Genomic DNA, 12100 nt, shown 5'->3' on the forward strand with positions numbered 1-12100 from the left:
ACTTACGTCAATCACAGCGCCCAAACAGAAATAATTTATCACTAAACGATAATTGGCCGTTACAGAGGATATGCGGAACAATTAAAATTGGCAAATATTATTATAATTTTGAAATTTGAATCGCCTAAGTCCTAAGTTTCAAATCTGGTGTGTATAACTAATGTAACAACAAGAGAAGTTGTAAAACTAAAGAGATAAATTAAATTGATTAAAACAAACAAATTGGATGAAATGAAAAAAAGGAATAACTGATACGAATCAATAAAATGAAGAAACCGAACAAAATGTATGAACTGGAAAAATGATAAAGTTAATAAAATGATAAAATGAATAGTATGAATAAAATGAACAAAAAATAAAATTATTCATTTTATATAAAAAAAAAATAAATAAATAAAATCACTAAATGAAAAAAATAATAGAATAAATATAACAGCACGAGTAAAATTAATGAAATCAAAAGATAAATAAATTCAATAAATCAAAGAAAAATAAAAAAATAAGTAAGATAAATAAAACGAATTAAATAAATAAAACATAAAATAGACAATACGGAACAAATCAATAAAATGAATTAAATAAACAAATTAATAGAATTAGTAAAAAAATAAAAAGATGGAAAAAATGTTTAATCCACCTAGTGGTTCAATTCTGTCTTTCTTATTTATCAAAGCTATGGTTTAATAGCTGGAAACGTCCAGTATAACATTGTGGAAATGTGTATTACATGCTTATTACACTTGATAAGTATATATGAGTGCACGACTCCTAGAACGGTAGATGTTTGGCTCCAATTTCGGCTAAAAAAATACTTTAACATTCATCGCGGTATCGGTTCGAATAGGAGTTTTCTCTGTGACCACACTCCACAACCCGTAACTCCGCAACCAGAAGTCAGATATTATATTAATAAGATTAAATAAGTTTTTGGGGACGCAACACTGTTCTTTTGATACTAAGTTTGGTCAAATCGGTCTAGTCATCAGTGAGAAAATGTTAACTGTTATTCTGAATTTGCATACTTTGCATTTGCATTTTCGGAACCATCGATGATGGCCAATGTCCCCCAAGAGACTATGAATGACGGTCACATTTTAGAAAACTTTTCATCTTTTGGAAAAAATACATTCATCGTCGCATATCGGGATTTGCTGGGTGTTTGCTCTGTAATTCCGGAACCGGAGGTCAGCCCAATTAGAAATTCAATAGCAGCCAATGGGAACGCTGTACCTTTCATTTGAGACCAAGTTTGTAAAAATCGGTAAAGAATTCGCTAAGAAATAGGTATGACATTAACTTAGGGACTTGGCAAGTTCCCCGAAGGCATCAAGAGCTGTCATAGGTGGCCAATGTGGTCAAAGCGACTTCGATGAGTCATTACCCCTCCGAAACTGGCGCCAAATTTTGTAACACGAGCACTCGCGTGTTGTACTTTGTACAACACAGATAGTCTTTAGAATACCTCGTGATCTGTATCGTTTGCAGCACTATTTTCATCCGCAAACATAGGCAGTAGATCAGTCTTTCCATATGCACATCGTAAACAATGTTCGCTCTGGTTGTGTGCTCATACTAAACCCACACTTCGTGTACGAACTCAAACGCGCTATTTCGTACCTAAACACGTGCACATGTTCGCCTGCACAACTGAACCCCATGTACGTACATGGTGTGCGTACACATCGGTTCGTGGCACCAGTTTTCTCTTTCTCACTCTCATCGTCACTTGCACTGACTCTTTTTGCCATGAGCGAATCGTTCTCGTGTACGCACCCGGTGTACGTACACGTATGTTTGAACTAGAGTTTGCACATCGTTCGCTTGAGTTCGATGTTCGAGGCGAACTTGTACATCGAGACGAAGCATGTTGGAAGTTGTACACGTGCACGAAATTTTGTACACAGGTACAAAATTGTACATGTTCATGGGAAGTCTGCAGTAGATTATGACCTTTTGGATGGGCGAATGAATATGGTGGAATTCGGCGCTAGTAAGCATTATTATTTTCGATCTGCTACATCTAAAGTTTCTGATTTTTCAGTAGATCTATGTCTACGGAAATGTTCTTCTGGAGCTCAAAACCTACTAAGTGGTACAAAACATAGTAGTTTCAGATTCTGCCACAAGGTGGTGCTAGCAAGCATTCAATGTTTGGCTTACCGTATCTCGAGTTCCTGATTTATTACCAGGATGGTGTCTTCGGTGCAGTTGCACAAGAGATAAAAACCTACGAAGTGACACACGGAAAAGTGTAAGATTCTGCCACTAGGTAGCGCTACTAAACATGCACATTTATGATTTCTGAATTTCAAGATTACGACTATTTAGAAGTGCAGTGCTTATGTCAGAGTTTTTGATTCAAGAAGTTTAAACCAGGTGAAATCTGTGACAGAACGTGCGATGCGGAAAAAGTAAATGTCATAACGAACTGGACCTTTCTTGACAATTTTCATTAACTACGTATTCCGACTACATCCAAAGCGTCTTAAGAAAAAATTGTTCTACACTGTTAATAGTATAATTCCGGGTTTCGAATCAAATCAGTACGTGAAACAAATTGAGGAACAATTGTATTTGTTTAGTATCATTCTGTATTTAGGAAGGTTATTATTTCTGTGCGTGTTGTAAGTAGCTCATTTTACACGATCACCACAAATGGTTCACAGGAGTTTTACGATGTTCAAATCTAAGTTTCTCTGTGTGCATGTTCCAAAATCATGAATTAATATAATTACATGAATATTGTATCAGTGTTAAAAACATTAATTTAGTTAAATAAGAAAGAGGAACGTCATCTGACAATTTAGTGAGCTCATTTTCGGAATATGAGCTTGAGCTTGTGCGACCACCCCTGGCTGCTACTCCGTTATTGATCGCGACTAGCTGAAATTGCACAGAGAATCAATACATGATAATGCCTGGGAGCAACAAGCCATCCCTCAATATACAACTTCTGGTAATCCCGAGTTGCTTATCGATCAATACCAGCGCCGCCCAGGCCCAAACGCAGATCGCAGAAAGAATGTGAAGGAATGTTAGTCCGACAATTGCTTTCACTAGAGCCCGTATATACTACAAAATCCACAAGTGTCACGGGAGGAGGGAGATTGTTAGTAAAGATAATCATTGAAATTGCGGTGAAGCTCATGCGCGATTCAAGATTTTAAGAATCTCTGGACACCCGACCAGGAATATCGTAATGTCCAGGAGACCAGGACTATCGTAATGTCGAAAAGTGAGACAAAGTTAAAAATGGTGTCTTTTCGGCCGAATGGACATTAGACCGATTGGACATTAGACCGAATGAACATTAGGCCGAATGGACATTAGGACGAATGTCTATTCTGCCTAATGTCCATTCGGCCTAATGTAATTAGGCCGAATAGACATTAAGCCGAATGGACATTAGGCCGAATGGACATTAGGCCGAATGGACATTAGGCCGAATGGACATTAGGCCGAATGGACATTAGGCCGAATGGACATTAGGCCGAATGGACATTAGGCCGAATGGACATTAGGCCGAATGGACATTAGGCCGAATGGACATTAGGCCGAATGGACATTAGGCCGAATGGACATTAGGCCGAATGGACATTAGGCCGAATGGACATTAGGCCGAATGGACATTAGGCCGAATGGACATTAGGCCGAATGGACATTAGGCCGAATGGACATTAGGCCGAATGGACATTAGGCCGAATGGACATTAGGCCGAATAGACAATAGGCCGAATGGACATTAGGCCAAATGGACATTAGGCCGAATGAACATTAGGCCGAATGGACATTCGGCCTAATGTCCATTCGGCCAAATGGAGCCGAATTCGAAGATGGCCACGTCGGAGCTATGCGTACAATAAGCGTTATAGTTGGAACATAGAATAAATTCACGCCAGAAGAGGTTTTAAATTCTTTTGCGTTCTACATCACAAGGAAATAGATTCAAAGGAAGTGGAATATAGCGGAGCAGATTATGTAGACCAAACCGGAGTTTTTGAATATCTCCCAATATGTCTCTGAAATTTCTACTGGGCGAGAAGAGGATGCAAATATAATTACTACAGATGAATACAGTTAAATTTAGTCCTGAATTTTCTTGTAATAGTTCTTGAAGTATCGTTTTTGTTAGCTTATTATTTAATGAATTAGCAATATGATGTTTTAATTACGAATATCATGATAAGGTCCTATGTAGATAGTAGGGGGAGTTCACCGAAATCTTACGAACTCTTATCTGTGGGAAGGGGAGGTTGAAAAGTTCTAAAAAGTTCTACGTGATTAGTGTACAGCCCATTACCAACCAAAACCAATTAAGAATGCAAAATATCCTCTGGACAATTTACTAATTTAGTACGATAAACTAGAAATTCTAAAGATGCAGGAGATGACTATATACTTCATCTCCTGCATCTTTTAGACTTTCTAGTTTAGATCTTGATTTAACTGAAAGCAAACCAATGAATATGACAATAAAACATTTATTCTTCGTGCTGATATGACGGAAGGAAAGCTGGTTTTTGATTCTTCTCGCGAATTGTCAATTCTCAAACCTTATACATGATTGAATTCGCATTCCACTCAGACAAGACCATGCGTTTTCCCTACGCACATTGAATGCTCTGTGGATTTGACCTGTGGATGCCTAGTTGGTCAAATAAACACTAAACAAATATAGAAATCAGCTCGATTGACATCACCCAGCGGTTACGTGTTCCCTTACAATTGATATACTATCCAAAATCTAACTCACGGCTGAACGCAATGCTTAATACAAACAGGGTAAATACATAAACCCTGGACAGTTTTTCATTTTGAAGTGAACTAATATATTATTTTGTCCTTAAAGTTAACTTACATATAAATTGTTGAAAAATAGTACGCTTATTGTTGATAAAATTCGCAAACTGTTTTCGGAATTGAATTCTTTGAACCGCGTAGATGTGTTTTCATACCCCAATATTCAAAATTTTTGTTTTGCCCCTAAAACACTAGTAAAGTAGTAGTCTCTTTTTGTAACGGTTTCATTTTGAGTTATTGAAAAGTGGTAATTGAGAAATGAAAATATAATATGTTTAATATCTCCGCCATTCGTTAACGGATAGCTTGTAAGAAAGATATTTTTATAAGCTTTCGAATTATATGCAGCGTGACAACCTAGCTTTGTTTGAAAGTTATATGCTTAAAACATGACGTGTTTTGACAAAACCACCCGCATCGCAGAAAGTAAATAACATTAGCAAAATTTCCAAAATGGGAATAATTTGTACAAGGCCAAATTATCGTGCATAAAGACACAAAACCTTGCATTTTTTATGGAACAAGTTGCGAGTGTCAGTGAAGCGGAGATGTTAAGTGCAGTCCAGTTTTTCGCAAACTTCTGGTGAAACTGTGAATCCCGCAACCGAAGATGCGATAGTCCTGTCAGTCAATGATGTAATACATCTATCAGCAGAAAATTTACCCTGGAAATTAGTGAATACGGTACAGTAATACGCTACAGTTATTCGTCAGTGCCAAGTGTTTTCCTGAAGAACCATCGTTTTTCACAATTGCCTGGACTGTTCCCCCCTAGCGGAGTGCCCTGGGGTTTGAATTTGCGTGAGTGCGACAAAAATCAATTTTGGAAAGCAGAAAAAAGGTCGATAAAATTGGGTGTCTGTTGGTAGATCGGATAAGAATAATAATTTGGCAGTATCGAGTGTTGTTGATTATTTTGATTGGTTTTATGAAGGAGAGTAGTGATATTGGGATTGAGAAGAAAAAGTTCGAAATTGCCCACATGAAGAGCGATTCAATTAAATGTGCATACACACCAAAAAAATAATGAAATTTAAACGACATGTATATCAATACGAACGTAAACTTCAAAGATTGAATCAAAAATTTGATTGAAAATTACGTTAAAATCAATTGGAGCATCAAACAGCATACAATTTACACTTCCATTCGTGTAATATTACATGTCATTCATTTTACAGCAGTATTCGAGTAAAAATACATTGAAGTGCATTGGTTTTCCGTTTAACAAAACTGTAATTTTCAATCCACGTGTAAAATTATAATAAAATTCGTTGAAGATAGCACGACAAGACGTGTGTATTTGTGGTGGAACTTAATTTTACATTTATATTCATGCTCCAAATATGTGCATGAAAATTAACTTAAAATTACAAAATATTTTTGTCTGTGTAGTGTATTTTTATCGCTCAAGTAGCAATCCACTTTTGTGTTCACAAAGAAGATACTAGGAGAAAAAATCGCTTCTCGGAGTTTTTCTTTCCCAGCAGAAGTATCGTCAGGAGCGAAAACAAGCGGGGCGAACGAATACATCTACGCGCCCGCCGATCAGCACTGCTCTACGAACGCTGTTGCTGCGAACGAGAGTGTGAGGAGAACCAAGCTATTGCGAAAGTGAGATGGACAAACCCACGGTAAAGCGAGTGTGTACACTACATGAAGAGCTGGAATGTTTTCGGTCTGTTCACTCGTTGAGTGCTTGCTGGGAGTGTATTGTTGGGTGTGCATGGGAATCGTGGCGGAGTGTGAGCGACGGGAGCGAGTGATGAGCAGGCTCTGTATGTTTTTGTTTCTCAGTGCACACTGCTAAACCGAAACATTCAGAGTTTGCATGTTTTCTATTCTCTTTTATTCTGCTGTGATTTTTATCCATTCTCGGGAGTGTACTTCTGGTGAGTACAGGTCGGACTCGATTATCCGGGGATTCGATTATCCGTGATTCGATTATCCGGGGAAAATCATTCGATTATCCGGGTGCTTTGAAAAAAAAATCAAATTTCAACTATAATGTCTTATTATAGTACTAATTCGATTATTGCAGTCAATAAAACATTTTTTCGGGCAATTGGGTCTAGGATTAACCTCCTCTCAAATTTTGACCTACCTTAAAACATAGCTTATATACGGGTTATTCCTCGCAAAGTGAAGAAATTGTTCATTTAGAGCCAATATATAAAAACCCAAATTGTTGTGTAGTTTGAACAGCCCCGCAGTCCATGGAAACACTCTCAATTTTAACAAATTGTTTAAAAAAATTGGTTTTCTTCGGATTATACCTCTGGTACTGTTTGCATTAGAATCAATCAGCGAGATAATTTTTTCAAAGATTTGTTTAAGGAATCAAAAAAAAGTTTTTAACGTCAGTATTGCCAAATATGCAACTTTTTAATTTTTCACTAAAAGTACATTTTTCTAGTAATACAAATAACGGTTACTGCAGGCCACATAACATGTCATTATACCTGCATTGTTCGGTTGGTTTCTGGCTATCTCTTGGGATAATTATGACATGCTTCTCAGGATTCTGTTTGGATACTTTCCAGGATTTTGATCGAGTTTTCTTAGCATCCCAATGGAATCTATTTCAGAATTTCGATTCAATATTTATCCGTATTTCTACGGTTTTTTCTCTGAATTTTGGAGCAGGATTCCAGAGAAAAGCTTCTTAAATGTCTGATGGAATCCTTCTCAAGATAGAATTCCGCTGAAAATTATGATTTATTCCAGATAGGGGAACATGGGGAGACTTGACCAAGTTTTCAGTTCAACCTACGTAAATGTCTAAAAACCTTTTCAATCCTTCAAAACTCATTTAAACATAATGCGCAGCAGTATTGCGCATATTCATGATTTTTTGCAGAATTTTTGGTTTACTTTTTCCAAAGTTATAAAAGTTTTTCAGAGATGAGTTTTTTTGGTCAAGTCTCCCCACCATGGGGAGATTTGACCAAGGCCTGGGGAGACTTGACCAAGAGAATTTTGTAAAATCAAAACAATAAATTAAGACATAAAACATGCTGTCTTCATATTTTTACATATTTTCGAGATTCTTAAGTACCAGTAAAAAATATAAAAGGTTTGAATTTAATGAATTTCGATTTTATTGATGCATTTCCTTTTAGGATTAACTGTACTGCTTACATTGCATGTTCACATGTCACGAAATCAGCCATATTACTGCTAATCTTGTTTACTTGTTCTAAAAGATATAGACAAAAGTTTGAGGTGGAATTTTTGTGACGTGTTTAACATTAATAGTAGGTACCACAGCATAGTAAATATCAGAAATTTGGAATCTTTATTTTATGGTCAAGTCTCCCCATAAAATCTTGGTCAAGTCTCCCCAACATTAGTTGGTGTGTAAAATGTCGTGCAAATGTTAGTAATATCTATTCCAATGTTCGGATTTATGTAAAACCATTTCACCATTTTATAAGGAATAATATGATGTATGAGTAATTAAAAAGTAATTATTAGTCGAGTAGATATGTCCATACAAAGTTTGATAAAAAATTACATCATTTAACACAAATTTATTAAATACGGAATATTTTCTATAAGGAAAGTATTTTTCATTCCAAACTTTTAAAATTATCTTAAGTGGTCGGAACAAGTATCAAAATATTTTTGAAAAATATTTAAGAACCTAATAGAACACATCATAGCTAATAATAGAATTTTTCGCTTGGTCAAGTCTCCTCATGTTCCCCTACTGATAGAATCATGGTCCTATTTTCATTGAAATCCGGTGTAAATATCCTGGTCTGAGTGGACTTTGACACAATACTGATCTTCGCCCAGTATCCCCTTCAACAATTGATTCCTCATGTCCTTCTTGTTGATAAACAACCACGTTTCTATATGACTATAACTTTTGGTTTACACAATGACAAGTAAGGCTAATAAAAACGACTAAGATCTTTCATTTGAGCACTAATAGGTATAGTTTGCACAGAAGTTATTACAATTAATCTGATTGGGTTCCGCTGAAGCAGTGCTGCCAGGGATAGTTTCTGTTAATGGCGAAAATGAAATTTTGGAATATTTTCTTAGCCTGGCAATATTATTAAAAACTGCTAAAACTTTCTAATTTAGATTTCCCTCAATTACCTTTTCCATGCAATTGGACTAGATCGGAAGGTAAATATTGAGCAGCTTCTAGCACTACAAAAGAAGTACCTATCTTTATTAAACCAGGTTTTTCGTGTTTCTTGATGCCAACAGTTCTAAGGAAAAATAGTTTTGAGACCCTATACGCGGTAGAAAAAAGAGATTCTGAAAATAGACCCGTCCGTTACTGATTTCAATTCAAAGGTAGCTCAAACAAGGATGGATTATAGGCTATATAAAGAGGGCGACAGCAGTACTTCCCGCTGAGGCGGCCGGGAACTCTACGTAACCTTGTAGTCCTTCGCAAGTGACAAGTATGAGTGGGAGAGTTTGCGAAGACTACACGCGTAGTTATTACCTGACAATCCTTTACGACATTGGTCAACTAAATGATACTAAAAGGACAAGGACAAGAATCTCTTTGTGGGGGCGCAACACCCACTCCCCTAACTAGAATGAGGGTTAAAAGACATGTTATGAGTTATGATATGCAACACCACCAAGTAAATTAAACTAGAGCCAAGAAACAGACGACACCCAGTTTACTTTCTAACTTTATTAAAATCGAAGCCCCGGGTAATCGAGTTTGACCTGTATTGTGAAAGACACACCCTATTGAAAAGTTTATCTTAGAATTCTTACACAAATAGCTTTAAATAACTGAGTCATATCGTAAACTCGTTACCAATATGAATAATAAATGAAAACCAACTGAAAATACAAATCTCACCCTGAAAGTCTGAAAAATCCACTAGGGCCAAAATAGGTACAATTACACTTACCATAATAGGAAAATTTACCCTGACCATTTTATTTCCCATTTCTCCACGAAGGAAGCTTAAATTCATAAAGTAACGCAAAAAAGTTTGATTCGATTATCCGGGATGAGATTTTTTTGAAATCCCCGGATAATCGAGTCCGACCTGTATTCGGCGAGTGTATAGACCAAGTATGTCCAATGCGTGCGGTTTGCAGCGCGGCAGACGAGGGGTGGATGGAGGGATATGCTGCCGAAGAGATGATCTAGATCGAAACTAGGTTCGTTAAGATCGGTTCAGTTATTGCTGAGATAATTACTTGACATTAGTGTACATACACACACATACAGACATTTTCTCAACTTGTCGAACTGAGTCGATTAATATATGAGGTAGGCCCTTCGGGCCTCGAAAAAACTTTTAAGAGTTGGGGTAAATCATACACATCTCATTTGTAAGAAATATAAAAATATTAGTACTGAATGAGAGACAATAGTCCTAGTTATCATTCTGGTTCGCGGCAAAATTTTAATTAAATGTTGGTAAAAATTGCAGTCCTGATTTTACTTTCTCTTGTCCACATGATTTTAGCATATTTGAATGAAAATATGTTACTTTTCAGTTGCTATTGACAGTCTATATGAACGACAATGAAATAATCTTATTACAACCTCCATTCAACATTTGACAACTATATGAGATATTTTAATCATTCCCGCATCATTGTAGCAACGCAAGAGGACCAACTTCTTAATATTATGCTCAATTAGAACAATGTTGAAAATGTTGTTTTTGAGTCATGTAGGAAGATAGATGTCAGTCTCAACAGCAAATATTTTTTTTACATTTTGGTGTGAAATAGAAGCTGAAACAAAACTTGCTACTATCTGCCTTGTGACATGTATACTTCTGGGCAAAGATGATAACACATATAATTTGTATTAATCAGTTGTAATTGATAAAAACGCAATTAAATTATGCATATATGCACGAGAATCATGCAACTCGTGTTTTCGTCGTGCGCTTATTATCTATATTGCCCAAATCATAATCATTCGCCCAACGATACATGCATTAATTATTTAAAGTACCTACTCAGTGGATGAACAATGGAATCTTTTCTAGTAGCTGTTCACCGTAGCTGAGCATCCAATCCGAATGAGAACACACGGTACTAGTACCAACCGACATGACAGCCATAAAAGTTACTGCAATTGCGAAACATGCCCCAGCTCTAAACGATTGTAATAATTATGCCTTAGGTATTGTGTTTCGGCTCACTCTGGCGACAAACCAGCTGTGAAATGTAGGTTCAACCTGCAGAATGACTAATGAACCTACTGCGCACGTACCCAGCAAGGGGTTGATATTTTCACACACGTGCAGCCGTCATCCCCCCCCCCCTCCCCTTCACCGCATTCTTAAGTCCATTGGGTTAATATCACCGAATGCCGATTTCCGGAGGCAACCCGTGTGCGAACATGGTGCAATCGACCAATAGGCAATAATAAATGTGGCATTCGCTTATCTGATGGCTTACATCGAATTTATAACATCTTGCCAAATTGGGCTCAAATAAGATCGAACTGACGCTCGTAAATATTTATTCAAACGAGAAACCCGCTATACCTTCTGTCACCGACATGCTGATTAAAACCAGATCCAGGTGCTTGCGAAATCTCGATCCAAATTCGTGCCCACCATCAATGTGAATGCTGCTACGACCCACAAATGCTCTATCGGATGAGGCTAACATGCTCAAGATACCTACCTAGGTGCAATCTGGTTGTGTGTTGAGCATTGATTTTTGTGAAAGTGAACTGCACCCTCCAGCAGTCGATATTGACCTGAATCTGAAACCCGAAAATACAAACTTCTTTAGGAATAGTTCATGGACAGACTGGCTAACACATGCATTCAATAATAATTAATAATAATCTATCATTCCTGCCTGAAAAGCTTCACTCTCTGACCAGACCCAACGAAACGCGAAAACCCTTGCAAACTAATCTCAAATCGATCTATCGTTGATTGATTCATCGTACTCACATTCATTAAACCTAGCTCGGATTTCCCGCACAAAGAATGAAAAGCTTATTCATTCCCATTCCAGACACACACACACGATCGGTAGTCTACTCAAAGATCGGTTAATAATGTAATTGAGTGAACCAACTGGAAACATGAATTATAGTAACGGTTTGTGAAATGCAGCTCTCATTATTTCCTCTATATATGGTGCTGTTTTGTTCCATGATCTAGCTGAGAATACATTGACGTAGAGCAAAACAGTGTTGTTCCGACCATTTCGAAAAAGTAGATATTATTTGTGCGGGTAATCAGCCAGATGGGACCGGAAATTTTATGTGGTTTTAAAAGAATGATGATGCATCCAAACAAGCATGAAAATGGGATTGAAATTATCCTAAATAG

General features: G+C 37.0%; 1 protein-coding gene across 4 annotated transcripts in view; it reads right to left on the bottom strand.

Annotated features, from left to right (window-relative positions):
* The window catches only part of LOC131688424 (uncharacterized), a 295752-nt gene that overhangs the window by 240268 nt on the left and 43384 nt on the right, over positions 1-12100 (bottom strand). The gene's annotated exons all lie outside the window — the stretch shown is intronic.

This window comes from Topomyia yanbarensis, chromosome 3 (genome assembly GCF_030247195.1).
Source record: "Topomyia yanbarensis strain Yona2022 chromosome 3, ASM3024719v1, whole genome shotgun sequence".
Classification (NCBI taxonomy): Eukaryota; Metazoa; Arthropoda; class Insecta; order Diptera; family Culicidae; genus Topomyia; species Topomyia yanbarensis.